Below are 20,066 nucleotides of genomic sequence, written 5' to 3'. Positions count from 1 at the left end.
CCTGTAAAGTTCAAGTCAGCAAAACACTAGCCCCTAGTTGTAAAGAGATACTAAACCCAATTTATTTTCTTTCATGATTCAGATAGAGCTTGCAACGTTAAGCAACTTTCTAATTTACCCCTATTAAAAATGTTCTTTGTTCTCTTGCTATCTTTATTTGAAAAAGCAGTAATCTAAGCTTAGGCGCTGGTCCATTTTTGGTGTAGCACTTGGGTAGCGCTTTCTGATTGGTGGCTAAATGGTCAGGGCTTGGTCTGGTCAGAGCATGCAAACACCAAAAAACATAATTTATGTAAGAACTTACCTGATAAATTAATTTCTTTCATATTAGCAAGAGTCTATGAGCTAGTGACGTATGGGATATACATTCCTACCAGGAGGGGCAAAGTTTCCCAAACCTCAAAATGCCTATAAATACACCCCTCACCACACCCACAAATCAGTTTAACGAATAGCCAAGAAGTGGGGTGATAAGAAAAAAGTGCGAAAGCATAAAAAATAAGGAATTGGAATAATTGTGCTTTATACAAAAAAATCATAACCACCTCAAAAAGGGTGGGCCTCATGGACTCTTGCTAATATGAAAGAAATGAATTTATCAGGTAAGTTCTTACATAAATTATGTTTTCTTTCATGTAATTAGCAAGAGTCCATGAGCTAGTGACGTATGGGATAATGAATACCCAAGATGTGGATCTTCCACGCAAGAGTCACTAGAGAGGGAGGGATAAAATAAAGATAGCCAATTCCGTTGAAAAATAATCCACACCTCAAAACAAAGTTTAAATCTTATAATGAAAAAAACTGAAATTATAAGCAGAAGAATCAAACTGAAACAGCTGCCTGAAGTACTTTTCTACCAAAAACTGCTTCAGAAGAAGAAAACACATAAAAATGGTAGAATTTAGTAAAAGTATGCAAAGAAGACCAAGTTGCTGCTTTGCAAATCTGATCAACTGAAGCTTCATTCCTAAATGCCCAGGAAGTAGAGACTGACCTAGTCAAATGAGCTGTAATCCTTTGAGGCGGAGTTCTACCCGACTCGACATAAGCATGATGAATCAAAGACTTCAACCAAGATGCCAAAGAAATGGCAGAAGCCTTCTGACCTTTCCTAGAACCAGAAAAGATAACAAATAGACTAGAAGTCTTTCGGAAATCTTAAGCAGCTTCAACATAATATTTCAAAACTCTAACTACATCCAAAGAATGCAACGATCTTTCCTTAGAGTTCTTAGGATTAGGACACAAAGAAGGAACCACAATTTCTCTACTAATGTTGTTAGAATTTACAACCTTAGGTAAAAATTGAAATGAAGTTCGCAACACCGCCTTATCCTGATGAAAAATCAGAAAAGGAGACTCACAAGAAAGAGCAGATAATTCAGAAACTCTTCTAGCAGAAGAGATGGCCAAAAGAAACAAAACTTTCCAAGAAAGTAATTTAATATCCAGCAAATGCATAGGTTCAAACGGAGGAGCTTGAAGAGCCCCCAGAACCAAATTCAAACTCCAAGGAGGAGAAATTGACTTAATGACAGGTTTTATATGAACCAAAGCCTGTACAAAACAATGAATATCAGGAAGATTAGCAATCTTTCTGTGAAAAAGAACAGAAAGAGCAGAGATTTGTCCTTTCAAGGAACTTGCAGACAAACCTTTATCCAAACCATCCTGAAGAAACTGTAAAATTCTAGGGATTCTAAAAGAATGCCAAGAAAAATGAGAAGAACACCAAGAAATGTAAGTCTTCCAGACTCGATAATATATCTTCTTAGAAACAGATTTACGAGCCTGTAACATAGTATTAATTACGGAGTCAGAGAAACCTCTGTGACTGAGAATCAAGCGTTCAATCTCCATACCTTCAAATTTAAGGATTTGAGATCCTGATGGAAAAAAGGACCTTGCGATAGAAGGTCTGGTCTTAACGGAAGAGTCCACGGTTGGCAAGTAGCCATCCGGACAAGATCTGCATACCAAAACCTGTGAGGCCATGCTGGAGCTACCAGCAGAACAAACGAACGCTCCTTTAGAATCTTGGAAATCACTCTTGGAAGAAGAACTAGAGGAGGAAAGATATAGGCAGGATGATACTTCCAAGGAAGTGACAATGCATCCACTGCTTCCGCCTGAGGATCCCTGGATCTGGACAGATACCTGGGAAGCTTCTTGTTTAGATGAGAAGCCATCAGATCTATTTCTGGAAGTCCCCACATTTGAACAATCTGAAGAAATACCTATGGGTGAAGAGACCATTCGCCTGGATGTAATGTTTGGCAACTGAGATAATCCGCTTCCCAATTGTCTATACCTGGGATATGAACCGCAGAAATTAGACAGGAGCTGGATTCCGCCCATACAAGTATTCAAGATACTTCTTTCATAGCCAGAGGACTGTGAGTCCCTCCTTGATGATTGACATATGCCACGGTTGTGACATTGTCTGTCTGAAAACAAATGAACGACTCTCTCTTTAGAAGAGGCCACGACTGAAGAGCTCTGAAATCGCACGGAGTTCCAAAATGTTGATTGGTAATCTCGCCTCCTGAGATTCCCAAACCCCTTGTGCTGTCAGAGACCCCCATACAGCTCCCCAACCTGTCAGACTTACATCTGTTGAGATCACAGTCCAGGCCGGAAGAACAAAAGAAGCCCCCTGAACTAAACGATGGTGGTCTGTCCACCACGTCAGAGAGTGTCGTACAATCGGTTTTAAAGATATTAATTGTGATATCTTTGTATAATCCCTGCACCACGGGTTCAGCATACAAAGCTGAAGAGGTCGCATGTGAAAACGAGCAAAGGGGATCGCGTCTGATGCAGCAGTCATAAGACCTAGAATTTCCATGCATAAGGCTACTGAAGGGAATGATTGAGACTGAAGGGTTTCGACAAGCTGAAACCAATTTTAGACGTCTCTTGTCCGTCAGTGACAGAGTCATGGACACTGAATCTATCTGGAAACCTAAAAAGGTTACCCTTGTCTGAGGAATCAACAAACTCTTTGGTAAATTGATCCTCCAACCATGTTCTTGAAGAAATGATACAAGTCGATTCGTATGAGATTCTGCTAAATGTGAATACTGAACAAGTACCAAGATATTGTCCAAATAAGTAAATACCACAATACCCTGTTCTCTGATTACAGATAGAAGGGCACCGAGAACCTTTGTAAAAATCCTTGGAGCTGTTGCTAGGCCAAACGGCAGAGCCACAAACTGGTAATGCTTGTCTAGAAAAGAGAATCTCAGAAACTGATAGTGATCTGGATGAATCGGAATATGCAGATATGCATCTTGTAAATCTATTGTGGACATATAATGCCCTTGCTGAACAAAAGGCAGAATACTCCTAATAGTTACCATTTTGAATGTTGGTATCCTTACATAACGATTCAATATTTTTAAATCCAGAACTGGTCTGAAGGAATTTTCCTTCTTTGGTACAATGAAGAGATTTGAGTAAAACCCCAGCCCCTGTTCCAAAACTGGAACTGGCACAATTACTCCAGCCAACTCTAGATCTGAAACACATTTCAGAAATGCTTGAGCCTTCACTGGATTTATTGGGACACGGGAAAGAAAAAATCTTCTTGCAGGAGGCCTTATCTTGAAGCCTATTCTGTAACCTTGTGAAACAATATTCTGAATCCAAAGATTGTGAATCGAATTGATTCAAATTTCTTTGAAAATTCGTAATCTGCCCCCTACCAGCTGGGCTGGAATGAGGGCCGCAACCTTCATGTGGACTTGGGAGCTGGCTTTGGCTTTCTAAAAAGGCTTGGATTTATTCCAGACTGGAGATGGTTTCCAAACTGATACCGCTCCTGTAGGGGAAGGATCAGGTTTTTGTTCCTTATTGTGATGAAAGGAACGAAAACGATTAGCAGACCTAATTTTACCTTTAGATTTTTTATACTGTGGTAAAAAAGTTCCTTTCCCCCCAGTAACAGTTGAAATAATAGAATCCAACTGTGAACCAAACAATTTATTACCTTGGAAAGAAAGGGAAAGCAAAGTTGACTTAGAAGACATATCAGCATTCCAAGTTTTAAGCCATAAAGCTCTTCTAGCTAAAATAGCTAAAGACATATACCTGACATCAACCCTAATGATATCAAAGATGGCATCACAAATAAAGTTATTAGCATGTTGAAGAAGATTAACAATGCTATGAGTATTATGATCTGTTACTTGTTGTGCTAAAGCTTCCAACCAGAAAGTTGAAGCTGCAGCAACATCTGCCAAAGATATAGCAGGTCTAAGAAGATTACCTGAACATAAGTAAGCTTTTCTTAGAAAGGATTCAATTTTCCTATCTAAAGGATCCTTAAAGGAAGTACTATCTGCCGTAGGAATAGTAGTACGTTTAGCAAGAGTGGAGATAGCCCCATCAACTTTAGGGATTTTGTCCCAAAACTCTAATCTGGATATAATTGCTTAAACCGTTTAGAAGGAGTAAATGAATTACCCAAATTATTCCATTCCCTAGAAATTACTTCAGAAATAGCATCAGGGACGGGAAAAACCTCTGGAAAAACTACAGGAGGTTTAAAAACTGTATTCAAACGTTTAGATTTAGTATCAAGAGGACCAGATTCCTCTATTTCTAATGCAATTAAGACTTCCTTAAGTAAAGAACAAATAAATTCCATTTTAAATAAATATGAAGATTTATCAGTATCAACCTCTGAAACAGAATCCTCTGAACCAGAAAAATCATTATCAGAAGCAAAATGATGATGTTCATTTAAAAATTCATCTGAAAAATGAGAAGTTTTAAAAGACCTTTTACGTTTACTAGAAGGAGGAATAACAGACATAGGGCTCCATGTACTAAGCAGTCAGCGAGCTACCCGCAACAAATCTCGCGTCAAAATTCGCAAACTGATATGTACAAAGCCGTCAATTATGTTAAAACTCGCATCTTTAAAATTGCGAGCGTACTTATCCGCCAAACCTCGCTACCGCTCCATTTTTCACTGTAATTAGACACATTTGACCACCAACTCGCCAAAAACGAATGTACTAAAAAATCTATTTGTCCGCTCGCTACAATTTCCGCTCCCACCTCGTTATTTTTGCCTCGCCACCTTTTAGGTGGCGGGCAAGGTACAAAACAATAGGAAAGTCAATCTAGACGCCAGTCTAGACATATATAAAAGGCAGTAATATCAGCATTGTACTTACAGCATAACTGGCGTCTAATTTGTCTCTCATTTCCATGTACATAAATTGCGCCCAATTTGTCGACTGTAATTAAAGAGTAATCTATATTTTAAATTTGTATTGTATAGTTGTCAATCTTTATAATTATTTTTATATTAATATTTATATATTATCAGATCCAGATGAAGCCATATCCAAATTGTAAATAAATATTACAAAAATAACGCTCTGTTATCACTCTTCAAAAAATTTTGAACAATAATAAAGTTGTTTAGATAAGTTGAACTTTTATAGGAGCAAAATTCTATTCCCGTGACTACTATGATGTTCGTGACACCTTGCATGTCACGTGTTAATAATTGGCCAGACAATTCAACTGAAAGTTAAGTACATCAGCTTAGTCGCGGCGAGCGAGGCGTCAAATTTATCAACAATCCGCAACTGCTCGCGGCGGGCTAGACTTGTCTATTTATTGGGGGAATATTAGTACATAGCGACAGCGGACACCATTTCGCCCGCGGCGAGTAACGGCGAGTTTATCCGCGTCTACAATGACGGATGAATTGACGGCTTAGTACATGGAGCCCATAGCCTTCTTAATAGATTTAGAAACAAAATCTCTTATGTTAACAGGAACACCCTGAATATTAGATGTTGATGGAACAGCAACAGGTAATGGAACATTACTAAAGGAAATATTATCTACATTAACAAGTTTGTCATGACATTCATTACAAACAACAGCCGGAGGAACAGTTACCACAAGTTTACAATAAATACACTTAACTTTGGTAGATCCAGCATCAGGCAGCAATTTTCCAGAAGTATCTTCTGATTCAGGGTCAATCTGAGACATCTTACAATATGTAATAGAAAAAACAACATATAAAGCAAAATTGATCAAATTCCTTAAATGACAGTTTCAGGAATGGGAAAAAATGCCAATGAACAAGCTTCTAGCAGCCAGAAGCAAATAAACAATGAGACTTAAATATTGTGGGACAATAATGACGCCCATATTTTTTAGCGCCAAAAAAGACGCCCACATTATTTGGCGTCTAAATGCTTTAAGCGCCAAAAATGACGCCACATCCGGTGACGCCGACATTTTTGGTGCAAAAACGGCAAAAAAAAAAATGACGCAACTTCCGGCGACAAGTATGACGCCGGAAATGACAAAGAAATTTTTTTGCGCCAAAAAAGTCTGCGCCAAGAATGACGCAATAAAATGAAGCATTTTCAGCCCCCGCGAGCCTAACAGCCCACAGGAAAAAAAAGTCAAATTTTAAGGTAAGAAAAATTGATTATTCAAATGCATTATCCCAAATAACTGACTGTCTGAAATAAGGAATGTTGAACATCCTGAATCAAGGCAAATAAATGTTTAAACACATATATTTAGAACTTTATATAAAAGTGCCCAACCATAGCTTAGAGTGTCACAAAAATAAGACTTACTTACCCCAGGACACTCATCTACATGTAGTAGAAAGCCAAACCAGTACTGAAACGAGAATCAGTAGAGGTAATGGTATATATAAGAGTATATCGTCGATCTGAAAAGGGAGGTAAGAGATGAATCTCTACGACCGATAACAGAGAACCTATGAAATAGACCCCGTAGAAGGAGATCATTGAATTCAAATAGGCAATACTCTCTTCACATCCCTCTGACATTCACTGCACACTGAGAGGAAAACCGGGCTCCAGCCTGCTGCGAAGCGCATATCAACGAAGAATCTAGCACAAACTTACTTCACCACCTCCACGGGAGGCAAAGTTTGTAAAAACTGATTTGTGGGTGTGGTGAGGGGTGTATTTATAGGCATTTTGAGGTTTGGGAAACTTTGCCCCTCCTGGTAGGAATGTATATCCCATACGTCACTAGCTCATGGACTCTTGCTAATTACATGAAAGAAACTAAACTTAGTAAACATCTCACCAAATTTAGTTTACCACAACATAAAAAAGCTTTATTTGGAAACTTTATACTATATCTATCTATGACTTTTTTCACCATACCAACCACATTTTACGGTAATAGTTACAGTATTTTGTTTGTGGTAGCAGTTCTAAAATTCCTTATATGGCTTTATTGAAATACAGTTTAATAATTTAGGAACTCTAAATCTATTGAACTGATGCACTTAAAATGTTGAACTACTTTAACCTTTATATCCTGCACAGTAGTCGGACTTCTTATACCTTAAAGTACTTCTAGAACCTTGATTGTATTAAACCAAGCTGTCCTATATGTATAACTTGCTTCTTCTTTTGATTTACAAAAATAAAACATTTAAAAATGTGAAGTAATTCCAAATTCAAACTAAAGTGCCACACTGAATTCAAATTACTGTATCTATTCAAACAGTAAGGTGATATGAAACAGTGCTCATTTAGATAAAATAAAATGTTAAATCAAAGTAAACATAAAAATAAACTGATAGTGTTAAAATCAGGAAACAATTTACTTGTTTTCTTGCATAATCAGTACTTTGAAATGCTCAGCGTAGCCACTGCTTTTAGTGATATAGGGAAGGTAACATTCTAAAAGTTCTACTGGTACATGATTTTTGTAGTAAAAGTCATATACTGATCCAGGCTTGCCATTTGGGCAGAGCGAGAGGGGCACCTGCCCAGGGCCCTGTACTTTGGGGGCCCCGAAATGTCAGAGGTGAGGTTATGAGTACAATGTGCATCCTGTATTTAGTTTATGAAGATGTGTTTATGGTATCAGGAGGTGTAATATTTAGTGTTAATCTTTATATAGAACACAATGAATGTTGAGAGATGGTATCGACCATACTGGGGGGCGGGGAATAAGGGAGCTGGGCTGAAGGGCCCCACAAATTTGTCTTGCCCAGGGTCCGCAAATGTTAAAGGGACACTGAACCCAATTTTTTTCTTTCATGATTCAGATAGAGCATCCAATTTTAAGCAACTTTCTAATTTACTTCTATTATATATTTTTTTTCGTTCTCTTGCTATCTTTATTTGAAAAAGAAGGCATCTAAGCTAAGGAGCCAGCAACTGTTTGGTTCAGTTCCATGGACAGCACTTGTTTATTGGTGCTGTCCAATCAGCAAGGACAACCCAGGTTGTTCACCAAAAATGGGCCGGCATCTAAACTTACATTCTTACTTTTCAAATAAACATACCAAGAGAATGAAGAAAATTTGATAATAGGAATAAATTAGAAAGTTGCTTAAAATTGCATGCTCTATCTGATTCACAAAAGAAAAAAATTGGGTTCAGTGTCCCTTTAAAGTTGGCCCTGAACTGAGCACGGGCAAGAAACTGCAGCTATTGTACATGCCTCCTAGATACCACATCAAAGTGAAAGCTCCTCCTTTGCCTTCATGTAGAGACCAAAGCCACTTTGTGGGACTGTGAACCCTGCACACATGTAAAAAGAAATACAACATAAAATCCTTTTAAAACGATAATTCATATTACAATGATTTCTATTAAATATAACCCACTTGCTGCTTTTTTCTTTTCTTATAATAATGAAACACACTGTTTTATGTCTCTTGAAGCATTTGGAAATTATTCTTGTCCGAAGCTAAGTATTGATCTATGATGTAACTATAATATATATTGTAAACTATAAACATCTGACTTGCGGCTTTCACGTTGCATGTAACATTCTCGGGATGTTTATTAATTTACATTCTACATTGATGTGTGGATATTACATGTGCAAAGGAATAGATTGTGCGTGTACTGTTATACAATTATATTGAGATTTATGGCCTGATATTCAAAATATCGCTGCTCAAGTGAGATGATCTAAGAAGTCTCGTCGGTATGGCAAGGCCCTTAAAAAAATTAGAAACACAAATTTTATCTTGAGACTCTTACAATACAAGTTCTAAAAAAAATCCCAAAGATTTTGTGTGATTTCTCTCCATGCCGGCGAGGTTTGAATATCAGGTACTTAATGAGAATATAACTAACTCTCTAGCACAGTGCTTTCCAAACTGTGTGTCGGGACACACTAGTGTGTCGGCAGCAGTGTGTAGGCGTGTCCCTGCTTCAGCACAAATTTTTTTTAATTTTTTTTTTTTTGGTTTCTGACTTTCCACCTGCCTGCTACGCATATCACATGGTTGACACGTGATTGATACCTAGGGGGACACAGATCATCTTAACCTATTGGCGCAGCTCAGTGGGAACTGAAACTATTCCCATTGGCGGCACATTGGCTCCTGACTGCACGTGTAGTCTCCTTAATTGGCTCGTGACTGCATGTGTAGTCAGTGAGTAGGAGAGCAGTGTGTTTGCAGCACAGGCAGTAGTCAATCGGACTCACCGAGCTTTGAGGGTGGCAGCTTAAATGCTGAGCTGAAGTCAGTGGGGTTTTTTTTGCAACTAGCTCCCAGTAGTGCATTGCTGCTCCTGCACTTGATATATGGATAGGAAGTGGAAGCTTAAAAAATGCTTGATGATAAAATGCGAGTGTCTTTATCTAATATTCCACCAAATATTCAGAAATTGTGTTCATCCCATCAACCTCATACATCCCATTAAAATATCAAGTAGCTATTGGTGTTATTTAACTTTTTTTTAATTCTTGCACATACATACTGTTACTTGTAAATACATTTCATTATTATATAATTCATTTATGTGTCTGTATCTCTTAAAACAACTTAGTTTAACCTCCTGTTTGCTAGTACAACTGAATTACTGTGTCGCGAAATGATGTAGGTCTAAAAAGTGTGTCACCAACAGGAAAAGTTTGGAAAGCTCTGCTCTAGCATATAAATCTGCAAAATTATGATTATTGCACCCTTGGTGACCTAGTAATGCATTTTGTTTAAAGATAGGAGACAAGTATTGTGTATATTTTCATTTCTTATTACACAGAAAACGCAACAATAAGAATAAAGTAGTTCTCTCAACATCCCCAACTAAGACCCACCCATCCATTTTCTTTGATGTGGACATTTAGGAGCAGACCAAGGGGCCGATTTATGAAGGCCCATATTCAGCCTAATGCTGCTGTTTTCACGAGAGTGTTCAGGCTCGCCGTAAACAGGAGTTAAAGGGACACTAAACCCAAAACTTTTCTTTCATGATTCAGATAGAGAATACAATTTTAAACAACATTCCAATTTATTTATATTATATATTTTGCTTCATTTTTAGATATCCTTTGTTGAATGAATAGCAATGCACATGGGTGAGCCAATCACACGAGGCATCTATGTGCAGCAACCAATCAGCAGCTACTGAGCCTATCTAGATATGTTTTTCAGCAAAGCATATCAAGAAAATAAAACAAATTAGATAATAGAAGTAAATTAGAAAGTTGTTTAAAATTGCATGCTCTTTCTAAACCATGAAAGAAAAAATTTGGGTTTCATGTCCCTTTAAGAAGCAGCGGTCTTAAGACCGCTGCTCCTTAACCCGTCTGCTGCTTCTGAGGCTGCGGACATCAATCTGCCCGATCGTATACGATTGGGTTGATTGACACCCCCTGCTAGCGATTGATTGGCCGCAAATCTGCAGGGGGCAGCATTGCACAAGCAGTTCACCAGAACTGCTTGTGCAATGTTAAATGCCGACAGTGTATGCTGTCGGCATTCAGCGATGTATGGCGGACATGATACGCTACAGCATATCATGTCCACCAGACATTGATAAATCGTCCACTAAGTATCTATCTGGAACAGTTTATATACTTTTATAAGAAGAACCAGTTTTCTGGAAGAGTTTCAGAAGATGCAAAGGCAACTAAAAGAATTCAACTTAGCTGACCATAAGAAGTAGGAAGCTAAATTAAAACCCACACACGTCCCCACAAGCCAAACAAATCTGTTTTTACACCTGCTAAAAAAGAAAGGTAGAAAAACCAGAAAAATTCTTACATCTTTAATAAATTGGAATTATTAGATCACCAATACTATAATGATCTTAAAGGGACAGAAAACCCCAAAATAGATGGATAGAACATACAATTTTAAACAACTTTCTAATTTATTTTTATTATTAGATTTGCTTCATCATCTTGTTATCTTTTGCTGAAGGAGCAACAATGCACTACTGGCAGCTAGCTGATCACATCTAGTTAGCCAGTCACACGCGACAAATGTGCACAGGCACCAATCAGCAACTAGTTCCCACTAGTGTATGATATGTGCATATTCTTTTTCAACAATAGATACCAAGAGAACAAAGCACATTTGAAAATAGAAGTGAATTTAAAAGTGCTCTATCTGAATAATGCAAGTTTTTAATTTTGACTTTTTTTTATCCCTTTAAAGATTATAAAACTGTCCTCTATGTCATCTAAAATAAACATGTACATTAGTCAATCTTAATATATAAAACAAATCCTACTTAATTCTACTTAAAGTTTTTAATTTCAGATATAATGTCACACATGACAAAATAGGGCTATCCAACAAGCATTTTAACTGACCAACCACAATCATTTATTTTCATATTATAATTTCGAGAGTGTGCTTCTCAGCACATGCACACTAAATTTGCTGGTGTCACCCATGCACGCTTAATCCCTGAAAGCTATTGCCAGTTCTTGGGATTTAAATAGAGCATGTGCTTATCGTCAATGGTCAAACTAGCTTTTAAGGCTTCCAGTGCGCAAAATGGACATAGCGATGTGTCGTGTTACAAGTGTTTCAATAACATTGTGACTTTATATGTAAGGGCATATAGAAATAATTTTAAATTAAATATACAGCAATATAATATATATCCCTTATGTTTTTAACTAATTCTATCCCATTTACATGGCAAAAACTATAAGAGTTACTTGCATTTGTTTATTACTTAAATTGTTAAATACATTACTCTGAGAAATCTGCTCACTCACTAATCCTCTTCACTAACACTAGCACTATTGTGGCTGAGAATCGACTCCAGCAGTGTGAACTACCTTTGACAGACATTGCCAATTACATCATGCAGTAACATGCACATGTGTGTCACATATTCTATGGAAATGCGCATGCGTGGCTACCCAGAAGGGCTGCAAGGTAGAGAACCTAGGTTGCCCATCATAATTGGACTATGTACACTAAAGTACACTAACACCCATAAACTACCTATTAACCCCTAAACCAAGGCCCTCCCGCATTGCAAGCACTAAAATAACATTTTTAACCTCTAATCTGCTGCTCCGGACACTGCCACAACTATAATAAACATATTAACCCCTAAACCGCCGCACTCCCGCCTCGCAAACATTAGCTAAATATTATTAACCCCTAATCTGCCGTCCCTAACTGCCGCCACCTACCTACATTTATTAACCCCTAATCTGCCGCCCCCAACATCGCCGCCACTATACTAAATTTATTAACCCCTAAACCTAAATCTAACTCTAACCCTAACACCCCCTAACTTAAATATAATTTAAATAAATCTAAATAAAATTCCTATAATTAACTAAATTATTCCTATTAAAAACTAAATACTTACCTATAAAATAAACCCTAAGATAGCTACAATATAACTAATAGTTACATTGTATCTAGCTTAGGGTTTATTTTTATTTTACAGGCAAGTTTGTATTTATTTTAACTAGGTAGAATAGTTATTAAATAGTTATTAACTATTTAATAACTACCTAGCTAAAATAAATACAAATTGACCTGAAAAATTAAAACCTAACCTAAGTTACAATAACACCTAACACTACACTATAATTAAATAAATTAACTAAATGAAATACAATTACCTAAATTAAATTAAATTAGCTAAAGTACAAAAAAAACAACACTAAATTACAGAAAATAATAAACAAATTACAGATATTCAAACTAATTACATCTAATCTAATAGCCCTATCAAAATAAAAAAGCCCCCCCCCCCCAAATAAAAAAAACCCCCTAACCTAAACTAAACTACCAATAGCCCTTAAAAGGGCATTTGCGGGGCATTGCCCCAAAGTAATCAGCTCTTTTACCTGTAAAAAAAAGTACAAGCAACCCCCCAACAGTAAAACCCACCACCCACACAACCAACCCCCCAAATAAAATACTATCTAAAAAAACCTAAGCTCCCCATTGCCCTGAAAAGGGCCTTTGGATGGTCATTGCCCTTAAAAGGGCAGTTAGCTCTTTTGTGGCCCAAACCCTAATTTAAAAAATAAAACCCACCCAATATGGCGTCCCTTAGATTCTGATTGGCTGATAGAATTCTATCAGCCAATCGGATTTAAGGTAGAAAAAATCCTATTGGCTGATGCAATCAGCCAAAAAGATTGAAGTTCAATCCTATTGGCTGATCCAATCAGCCAATAGGATTGAGCTTGCATTCTATTGGCTGTTCCAATCAGCCAATAGAATGCAAGCTCAATCCTATTGGCTGATTGCATCAGCCAATAGGATTTTTTCTACCTTTATTCCGATTGGCTGATAGAATTCTATAAGCCAATTGGAATCTAAGGGACGCCATCTTGGATGACGTTACTTAAAGGAACCTTCCATTCGTCTTTAGTCGTCAGAAGAAGAGGATGCTCCGCATCGGATGTCTTGAAGATGGAGCCGCTCCGCGTCGGATGGATGAATATAGAAGATGCCGTCTGGATGAAGACTTCTGCCCGTCTGGAGGACCACTTCGCCTGGCTTGGATGAAGACTTCTCCCGGCTTCGTTGAGGACTTCGGCCCGGTTGGATGAAGACTTCTGCCTCTTCCTTGAGGATGGATGTCCGGTCTTCAGAACTGTAAGTCGATCTTCAGGGGGTTAGTGTTAGGTTTTTTTAAGGGTGAATTGGGTGGGTTTTATTTTTAGGTTAGGGTTTGGGCCTGCAATAGAGCTAACTGCCCTTTTAAGGGTAATGCCCATCCAAATGCCCTTTTCAGGGCTATGGGGAGCTTAGGTTTTTTTAGATAATATTTTATTTGGGGGGTTGGTTGTGTGGGTGGTGGGTTTTACTGTTGGGGGCCGGGGTTGTTTGTATTTTTTTTACAGGTTATTAGTAGTTTAGTTTAGGCTAGGTTTTTTTTTATTTTGGGGGAGCTTTTTTATTTTGATAGGGCTATTAGATTAGGTGTAATTAGTTTAAATATCTGTAATTTGTTTATTATTTTCTGTAATTTAGTGTTTTTTTGTACTTTAGCTAATTTAATTTAGGTAATTGTATTTCATTTAGTTAATTTATTTAATTATAGTGTATTTTAGGTGTTATTGTAACTTAGGTTAGGTTTTATTTTACAGGTCAATTTGTATTTATTTTAGCTAGGTAGTTATTAAATAGTTAATAACTATTTAGTAACTATTGTACCTAGTTAAAATAAATACAAACTTGCCTGTAAAATAAAAATAAACCCTAAGATAGCTACAATGTAACTATTAGTTATATTGTAGCTAGCTTAGGGTTTATTTTACAGGTAAGTATTTAGTTTTAAATAAGAATAATTTAGTTAATTATAGGAATTTTTAGTTAGATTTGTTTTAATTATATTTAAGTTAGGGGGTGTTAGGGTTAGGGTTAGAGGGTTTAGGGGTTAATAAATTTAGTATAGTGGCGGCGACATTGGGGACGGCAGATTAGGGGTTAATAAATGTAGGTAGGTGGTGGCAATGTTAGGGAGGGCAGATTAGGGGTTAATAATATTTAACTAATGTTTGCGAGGTGGCAGATTAGGGGTAAATAAATGTAGGTAGGTTGCGGCGACATTGGAGGTGGCAGATTAGGGTTTAATAAATATAATGAAGGTGTCCGAAGCGGCAGATTAGGGGTTAATAAGTATAATGTAGGTGTCGGGGCAGCAGATTAGGGGTTAATAAGTGTAAGATTAGGGGTGTTTAGACTCGGGGTTCATGTTAGGGTGTTAGGTGTAAACATAAAATGTGTTTCCCCATAGCAATCAATGGGGCTGCGTTACTGAGTTTTACGCTGCTTTTTGGCAGGTGTTAGACTATTTCTCAGCCGGCTCTCCTCATTGATTCCTATGGGGAAATCGTGCACAAGCACGTACGACCAGCTCACCGCTGACTTAAGCAGCGCTGGTATTGGAGTTCGGTAAGGAGCAAATTTTTGCTCAACGCTCACTTCTTGTCTTTTAACGCCGGGTTTGTAAAAACCTGTGATACCAGCGCTGCAGGTAAGTGAGCGGTGAGACAAAACTGCTTGTTAGTACCGCACAGCTCAAAACGAAAAACTTGTAATCTAGCCGCAAGTGCTTCATACAAAAAAATCATAACCACCAAAAATAGGGTGGGTCTCATGGACTCTTGCCATTATGAAAGAAATTAATTTATCAGGTAAGTTCTTACATAAATTATGTTTTCTTTCATGTAAGTGGCAAGAGTCCATGAGCTAGTGATGTATGGGATATAATACCCAAGATGTGGAAATCCACGAGTCACTAGAGAGGGAGGGAGAAAATAACAACAGCTAAATCCGCTGAGAAATTAAATCCAAAATATAAATACGTTTTCTTAAAAAAATTAAAAAAAACTCAATTCAAAGTCACTAGAATCAAACTGAGATAAGTGCCTGAAGAACCTTTCTACCAAAGGCTGCTTTCGAAAAAGCAAACACAGCAAAATAGTAAAATATAAGAAAAAAATATGCAAAGAAAACCAAATTACTGCTTTGTAGATTTAATCAACTGAAGCTTCATTCTTGACATCCCAACAAAAGGCAACTGATCTAGTAAAAAAAAAATGCCCCGCCCTCAAATAAGCTTTGTGAAACAAACGTTTCAATTAAAATTCCATAGAAATAGCAGAGGCTTTCTGACATTTCCTAAAGCCAGAAGAAATAACAAATAGACTAGAAGTCTTTCTGAAATCTTAAGTAGCCTCAACATAATATTTCAAAGCTCTTACCACATCCAAAGAATGAGAAAATCTTACAAGAGTATTCTTAGAATTAGGACACAAAGAAGGAATAATAAATTTCCTATTGAATTTGTTAGAATTCACAACTTTAGACAAAAATTTAAATGAAGTCCGCAAAACAGGTTTATCTTGATAGAAAATCAGATAAAGAAACTCACAAAAGAGAGCAGACAATTTAGAAACTCTTCTAGCAGCCAAAAGAAATAGCACTTTCCAAGAAAGTAATAAATAATCAGAGAATGCATAGGCTCAAAAGGGGGAGCCTGAAAAAAACTTCAAAACTAAGTTGAATCTCCAAGGAGGAGAAATGGATTAAATAAAAGGTTTGATACGAATCAAAACCTGAACAAAACAGTGAATATCAGGAAGTTTAGCCATCTTTCTATGAAATAAGACAGAAAGAGCATAAATTTATCCTTCAAAGTATTTGCCGATAAACCCTTCTCCAAAACATCCGGAAGAAACTGTAAAATCCTAGGAACTCTGAAAGAATGCCAAGAATAATTATGAGTGAAACACCATGAAATATAGGTTTTCCAAACCTGATGAAAAAATTTCCTTGAAACAGACTTATGAGCCTGTACCATAGTGCTAATCACTGAGTTAGAGAAACCTCTGTTACTAAGTACTAAGCGTTCAATTTCCATGCCTTCAAATGTAGAGATTTGAGATCTTGATGGAAAAACAGCCCTAGAGACAGAAGGTCTGGCCCTAAAGGAAGTGGCCAAGGCTGTCAACTGGACATCCGGACAAGATCCGCATAACAAAACCTGTGAGACCATGCTGGTGCTATATGATTTTGAAGATTACCCTTGAAAGAAGAACCAGAGGCGGAAAAATATATGCAGGTTGATAAAAGCTAAGGAACTGCTAAGGCATCCACCATCTCCGCCTGAGGATCCCTGGACCTGGAAAGGTATCTGGAAAGCTTCTTGTTTAGACGAGAGGCCATTGAATGTATTTCTGGTAGACCTCACATCTGTACAAGATGAAAAAAACACATCTGGATGCAGAGACCACCCCCCCGGGTATAAAGTCTGATGGCTGAGATAATCCACTTCCCAATTGTCTACACCTGGGATCTAAATTGCAGAAATTAGACAAGAGTTGGATGCCGCCCAAGAAAGTATCCGATATACTTCCTTCATAACTGAAGGACTGTGAGTCCCTCCTTGATGATTGACATATGCCACTGTTGGGATATTGTCTGTTTGTAAAAGTTCTCTCTTCAATAGAGGCCATGAGGCCTATATATTAAAGCGTCAACTGAAAATATGCTGGAATTCCACGTAGTAATTGTCGCGAGATTGCTCCGCTGTAGTTATCAAAGCGTCAAGATCTGCAAATATTGAAATTTGTGACGTAACATACGATCCTGCGATCTCAATCCGACGCACATCGATGCGAGTTGAAAACCTGTGAAATTCCAGCGGAATCGTGTTCATTCACCCTCCTATTTGTCACTATTTGAAGCTCTCACAAAGTTATCAAAATCTCTACAGTTACGCTTAAGTCTTTTCAGACTCAGCATACCTGGTTTTCAATTCACCACCCTTCAGGTCACGGATGCCATAAAACTCAATGGGAGTCTGAAAACACAGAAAGCTTATATTCGATGCTGCAAGAGAATGAAGTATATTACATAATAAAAGTAAATTAGAAACTTTATTAAAAATGTATACCCTATCTAAATCAAACAATATTATTGCTCCACATTTGGTGCACTAGTACTAAAATCCAATAGAAAACCCCCCAAAAATACTATCCTAAAATGATAAGATAGTAATCTAAATTTAGACACCATATCAGAGATTAAAGCCATAAAACTCTTCTAGTAAGAATGGCTAAAACCAAAGATTTCATATAAATTAAAATGACATAAAATATAGCATCACAAATTAAATGATTACCTGGTTGAAGTAAAAGAACAATGCTTAGACCATTCAAGATCTGATAACTAAACTCTCCAACCAAAAAGTTGAATCAGCAGCAACTTCAGCCATAGAAATGTCAGGTTTAAGAATATAGCCAGTATGTAAATATGCTTCTCTAAGATAGGATACAAACTTCCTATCTAAAGGACCCTTAAAAAAAGAAATATCTTCCTTAGGATAGAAGTACATTCGGCAAGAGTAGAAATAACCGCACCTGAGGGACTTTTACCCTAAAACTCTAAATTAGCCACAGGTAAAGTATATAGCTTTTTAAACCTAGAAGAAAGGTAAAAAGAAGCACCAAGTTTAGATTCCTTACTAAACATATGAGAGATAGCATCTGGAAAAAGAAAAACTTCAAGAGTAACCCCAGAAGCTTTAAAAAACAGAATTCAAACATTTGCTATTCTTGTTATCAAGAGGACTAGATTCCTCAGTACCCAAAGTAAACAATACTTCCTTAATAAAGAACAAATATATTCAATAGAAAGCTTGATTTATCAATATCAGTCTCTGAAGTAGGATCCTCTGAGTCAGAGAAATCCTCATCAGCAGAAATACTTCAGTATGCTGTCGATCAATGCAAACTTCATTAGATTTATGAGAAGCTAGGAGAGATCTTATACGTTAATTTGAAGGCAGAATAGCAGTCATAGCCTTCTCTATGGCTGTAGCAATATAATCCTTTATATCTACAGGAATATCATGTACATTAGACTGTGAAGGTTTAACAGTAGATGTATTTGTACTATAGAAACATTATCAGTATGAAATAATATAACATAACAAGTGCCACATATTTGAGTTGAAAAAATAAGATCAGCTAATAAACAATATACACACTTAGCTTTGGTAGAAATTGTGTACAGGCAGCTTGGTTCCTACAGTCATATCAGAGGCAGGATCAGTTTGAGACATCTTGCAAAATGTAACAAAAAAGAAAAAATAACATTTAAACAAAATATCCAATTTCCTCAAAATAGTTTCAGGAATGGGAAAAAAATGCTTATGATAATTTTTTTTATACAGAAGTAAAATCAAAAGCAAGCAACCTAGCCCTCTATGAATCAAATAAGAGCAGAGAGCAAAAAGAGGGAGAGACTTATATAACAAATTTAGGCACCAAGAATGGCGCAAATGCAGAGAAAAAAACTATTGGCGCTAAACAAATTAAATGATGCAACTTACGTCATAACAGGCGCAACTTCACGCCAAAAAAAGCTTGGAACAAGAAAGTCGCAAGAAATTACGTAAGTCGCGTCACGGCAGACGCGACTTCGCGCCAAAAATGTCGAAATAAAAAGTAACATTCTCCACCATTATGAGCCTAAGCCCGCAAATTTTTTTTAAAAAACTGACTCCGTCTAGACCTCCACCTTGGACCTTTGCCTGAACCTCTGCCTCCGTGCATCGACCACTCCACCTCCGCAGGGATGAAGAAGATGCCGGTCCCTCGATGGATGAAGATGGAGCCGCCTGGATGAAGGTAGAACCGTTGGGATGAAGATCGTTCAAGCCAGACTTCAGCAACTGTGAGTACCTAAAGAGGGGTTAGTGTTAGGTTTTTTAAAGGTTTTTTTGGGTGTTTTTTTTTTTTTAGATTAGGGTTTGGGCTTGTCTTAAAAGAGCTGAATGCCCTTTTAAGGGCAAGAAAAGGAGCTGAATGCCCTTTTAAGGGCAATGCCCATACAAATGCCCTTTTCAGGGCAATGGGTAGATTAGGGTTTTTTAGTTAGGTTTTTTTATTTTGTGGGTTTGGGGGGGGGGGTTGTAATGTTTGGGGGTGTTTGTTTTTATTTTGTAGTAAAAGAGCTGATTTCTTTAAGGCAATGCCCTACAAAAGGCCATTTTAATCTAGCCGTTAGGTTTGCATTTATTTTAACTAGGTAGTTAATAAATAGTTATTAACTATTTACTAACTATTCTACCTAGTTAAAATAAATACAAACTTACCTGTGAAATAAAAACCTAACGGCTAGATTACGAGTTTTGCGTTATGAGTAAAAAAGCAGCGTTAAGGCTCATAACGCTGCTTTTTTACTACCGCTGCTATTACGAGTCTTGTAGGTACAGCTGTCCCGCACACTTTTTTGGCCGTACCGCAAATTAACTTACGCAATTTGCGTATAGTCTATT

This window comes from Bombina bombina, chromosome 4, assembly GCF_027579735.1.
Source record: "Bombina bombina isolate aBomBom1 chromosome 4, aBomBom1.pri, whole genome shotgun sequence".
NCBI classification, from domain to species: domain Eukaryota; kingdom Metazoa; phylum Chordata; class Amphibia; order Anura; family Bombinatoridae; genus Bombina; species Bombina bombina.
Note: the sequence above shows the minus strand (reverse complement) of the source record.